Genomic DNA, 5105 nt, shown 5'->3' with positions numbered 1-5105 from the left:
GATGGTGAAAACACAGAAACAAGATGTCCAGCAGAGTATAAGAACTTAGTGCAGACATTTGCAGAGCACCATGAAAGAAAGCAAAACCTTGGCAATAGAGTTGAAAATGAGGTGGTTTATTTTTTTCTTTTTGTATTAAATTTTGATCAAGAATTAAAATAATAATTTTTCAGAGGCAATACAGTTATTAGAACAGAAACATCAAAGAAACAATATCTGGACCAAAATGGAGCTAATTCTTTTAGGATGATGGTTTTTTCTGGTTCCTAATCTTAATATGCGTATGTATCAATAATACACTAAAGAAAAAACATATAGTTTGTATTTCATAGCTTACCTTGCTAACTTTCAACATTTCTGAGATTTACTTTTTAGTTCACTTTTATAAATATATATATTTTTGGTATTAAAAAAACAAGTTAATTCATACGGAAGCAAGCTATGTCTATTTCTTTGGAAAACTTACCTTGCAGATCAATGTTATGCTCCTCAGGGGCAATATTTATGAATATTTTGTTTTCAGAGATTTTTAATCATCATGAGTTTGTTCCTCAAAGGCGTTTAATGAACATGCAAATGACATCTACACTATGTGAAACGAAAATGTATGTATCTAGCATTACTTCTTAAAACACTACTGCACACATCTAATACCACTAGCACAACAAATTACCTATTGTTCCCTCAACTCACCATGCTCTTTCCCAAATCTATAAATTTCTCTCTTCTGAAATGATCCTATAAAATAAAAGGGCTGAGTTCAAAGATCACTACCTCTATGAAGATTGTCCTCTATACCCTCAATCAGAAAATTATTCAGGAAAAGCCCAAGATCAGAGAGAAAGTGCTCCTGAGAATTCATAGTTGTAAATCAATAAACATCTTCAATAACATCATTACTGTAGGTTTAATAATGGATGACTTCTCAGATCGTGTCCTTTAGTACAGGCCATGCTATCATCTTAAAGCATAGATCTACAATGAGCTAATAATTTAGAGTAAAAAAGCATCTCTCTCTGACAGGTCGGCTTCTCTGGGGTAGTCAGCAGAGGACAGAATACGCTCCTCAGAGACGTGAGGTTGTCCTGACGCAGCCCTGGGAAAACCAAACATGGCCAATTTACCCAGGGCTCCCAGAGAAATTATACATTTTTTGATTTTGTAAATTTAGTTCCTCACATGATTTTATTTGAAGGATTCAGCAACTAATAATTAGTTTGAAAACTATTCATCCAAGAGTATGGATGGGCTGGCTTTCTACTGAGTTTTTCAGAGATTTGGGGCAGCAGGAAAGTTGAGACTATACTTCTAGCCAAGAAGATTGTTGCCAGTAACATTGGCTTTATCTTTCTACAGACAGTGAAGTAGGGATGGTGTTGAAAAGCTTTTGTAAAAATCTATCCATTATAATGCATTCCTAAAATAACAGCCATCCTATGCCCACAGGAGATAAGCCAACAACAGGTCCACAAAGAGGACTGAAATTATGCTAATTAATAATGGTGCCCATCAGGAGTATATTAAAAACCTAGCCAAACAACACTATTTTCAAACTTCAGAAATGCCATTTATTTTTCCTAACAGAAGCTGCCACCATCAGACATATTACTACATTGGAAAAAACAACACTATTAACAATGACATATTCTACTCTTCAGTCAGTTAGATTTTTAGAATGAGTAAAACATTTGAATAACATGAAAAGTTGTAAATTATTATAATAACTTAGCATTCATCACTCTCATTGTAACTACTCTCCATCTGCTGATCTGTCTGATAGCCAGCATATGCCAAAGTCTTATTCTTTAATGGTAAAAAAATAAATAAATAAATAAAATAAAAAATTATTCTTCAGGGGAAACTGGCCAAAGAAGAAAATTCGCAACTTTATTTAGATTTTTAAAAAAATTATAATTAACAAGAAAATATATCCATTTAAAAAGAGTGTGAAGATTCCAAACGGTCACTAATCCTGTTCCCTCTAATTTCAGGAGTCGGAAAATTCAGATCCTAAATACCCCACCCCAGCTGCGATGGGAAGTCCTGGGCAGCCTGCCTGCTCAGTATGGAACAGTGGAGAACAGTGAACAAGAGCCATCATGAAGCTGAATGGCCGCCAGCTGGAGAACCATGCCTTGAAGGTCTCCTCTATTCCCGACGAGCAGATAGCACAGGGTCCTGAGAATGGGCGCCGAGGGGGCTTTGGCTCTCGGGGTCAGCCTCGACAGGGCTCGCCTGTGGCAGCCGGGGCCCCTGCCAAAGCAGCAGCAAGCGGACATCCCCCCGCGGCGCCTGGTGCCCACCCAGTATGCGGGCGCCATCACTGGCAAGGAGGGTGCCACCATCTGACACATCACAAAACAGACCCAGTCCGAGGCTGATGAGGTTCCCCTGAAGATCCTGGCCCATAATACCTTCGTGGGGCGTCTCATTGGCAAGGAGGGACGCGACCTGAAGAAGGTGGAGCAGGACACGGAGACGAAAATCACCATCTCCTCGCTGCAGGCCCTCACCCTCTCTAACCCCGAGACGACCATCCCCGTGAAGCGGGCCATGGAGAACTGCTGCAGGGCCGAGCAGGAGATCATGAAGAATGTTCGGGAGGCCTGTGAGAATGAGGGGGCTGCCATGAGTCTGCAGTCTCATCTCATCCCCGGCCTGAACTTGGCTGCCGTGGGTCTCTTCCCAGCTTCGTCCAGTGCGGTCCCACCGCCTCCCAGCAGTGTCACGGGAGCTGCTCCCTATCGCTCCTTTACTCACCCTCTCTAACCCCGAGACGACCATCCCCGTGAAGCGGGCCATGGAGAACTGCTGCAGGGCCGAGCAGGAGATCATGAAGAATGTTCGGGAGGCCTGTGAGAATGAGGGGGCTGCCATGAGTCTGCAGTCTCATCTCATCCCCGGCCTGAACTTGGCTGCCGTGGGTCTTTCCCCAGCCTCGTCCGGTGCAGTCCCGCTGCCGCCCAGCAGTGTCACGGGAGCAGCTCCCTATCGCTCCTTTTGCAGGCTCTGGAGCAGGAGATGGTGCAGGTCCTCATCCCTGCCCAGCGGGGGCGCCATCATCGGCAAGAAGGGGCAGCACATCAAACAGCTCTCCGGTTTTGCCAGCGCCTCCATCAAGATTGCTCCTCCGGAAACTCCTGACTCCAAAGTTCGTATGGTCATCATCACTGGACTCCCAGAGGCCCAATTGAAGGCTCAGGGAAGAATTTATGGGAAACTCAAGGTGGAGAATTTCTTTGGTCCCAAGGAGGGAGTAAAGCTGGAAACCCATGTCCCGGTGCCAGCGTAGGCAGCCGGCAGGGTTATTGGCCAAGGTGGCAAAACGGTGAGTGAGTTGCAGAATTTGGCAGCAGCTGAAGTGGCGGTGCCAAGAGACCAGACCCCTGATGAGAACGACCAGGTCATCCTAAGATCAGCGGGCATTTCTATGCCAGCCAGATGGCTCAGAGGAAGATCCGAGGCATCCTGGCCCAAGTTCATCAGCTGCACCAAGAGGGACAGAGTAACCAGGGCCAGGCGCGGAGGAGGTGACCCGCCCCTTCCCCGCACATCAACTCCAGGATGAGGGGCTGAAATCCAGAGCGCGTTCTCCCCAGCAGGCCTGAGAGTGAGCGGGGATCAGGGACACTTGGGCCGGGATGTCGATCAGGTTTGCCCACTTGTTTGAGAGAGATGTTCCAGTGAGGAACCCTGATCTCTCTGCACCAAACACCCAACCTATTGGCGCAACACTGCCCACCCCTCAGGGTGTCACCATGGAAATTCTAGCTCAGGGTGCTTTTAAACGTGGATTGTTTAAGTAAGTTCTTCAGGTCCCACCGAGAGGGTGGGCCAGATCCCAGTGGGAAGAGAAATAAAATTTTCTTCAGGTTTTTAAAACATGAAAAAAAAAAAATAGTGTGAATAATTTTTTGTTTTTAAATGCTCACAGATGTCATTGGTATATTGATAATATTAGTAAAGCATAGTTTTACCTAGGTTGTGATCAAACAGTACCCTGAGTGTAGTACTATAATAGTTAAAATATTTAAATTTCTATGGAAATGTCCCTTTATGTTCTGAGGCATTATTCAATGGACATGTTAATATTAGGGTAATGATGACAACTCATATTTGTTAAGTGTACATGATATAGTAAGATCTATGTAAAGTGCTTTGTGTGCATTCGCACATTTTAATTTTGAGGACAGTGTTATTATGATTATCGTTCTACAGATAAGTTCACTGAGTCAAAGGTTAGGTACCTTGCCTCAGACCCAAACGAGAAGGGAAGGGAATTGAAGAGAGGATAAAGAAGGTAACTGAAGTCAAATATATGGTGATGGAAAGAGACTTAACGTTGAGTGGTGAGCACAAAATGCAATATACAGATGGTGTATTATAAAATTGTACAGCTGAAACTTCTGTAATGTTACCCCAATAAATTTCATTTTAAAAATGGATAATGGATGCCATTATGGCTATCATTACTGTTTTTGTTTTTATTAAGTTTTGATGAGAGAATAACATAATGAAAGAAGTTATTTATGGAGCTTAAGTTTGTAGAGAAAGAGAAAGTGGGGATTGGGAAGACACTGAGGTCAAAGAAATCTAACTGTCCCAGAGGCTGTAATGTAATGAATAGGCAAGATGGCAAGGGAATAATGCAGGCAGAGGGCTCAGGAGAGGAGAGGAACATTATGAGAAACAAACAAACAAAAAAACAAACAAACCCAAAAAAACCCAAACAAAACAAAACAAAAAACTCTAATGACTTTCCCTATCACCTGGAATAAAATTGGAAATGCTTATGAGAGCCTGCAGGACTTGGCATGAGCTGCCTATCAACCCATCTACCTCTCTGACTTCGCCTTCTAACCTTTCTCTCCCTTCCCTCTACCAGCCGTTGCTTGATCACTTAATTCTAGTCAGAATCCTTCACTCATTTTCTTCCAAAAGGATGCTCATGTTTCTGCCTCAAGGTGTTTGCATTTGCTATTTCTCCTGCCTTATGCATTACTGCCCCACGTGTCCATTTGGCTGGCTCAATCCCCTTTTTCAGGACGCATGTAAATGTTACCCGAAAGAAATCTTCCCTGGTTATAAGAGAGCACTTTCTTCCA

At 43.3% G+C, this 5105-nt stretch overlaps 1 pseudogene; it reads left to right on the top strand.

The window, feature by feature from the left end:
- Positions 1-2099: 2099 nt before the first annotated feature.
- Positions 2100-3552, top strand: LOC102765047 (annotated as a pseudogene).
- Positions 3553-5105: the final 1553 nt, after the last annotated feature.

Source organism: Myotis davidii, unplaced genomic scaffold, assembly GCF_000327345.1.
Source record: "Myotis davidii unplaced genomic scaffold, ASM32734v1 scaffold103, whole genome shotgun sequence".
NCBI classification, from domain to species: Eukaryota; Metazoa; Chordata; class Mammalia; order Chiroptera; family Vespertilionidae; genus Myotis; species Myotis davidii.
This window is presented reverse-complemented; position numbering and strand designations above follow the sequence as displayed.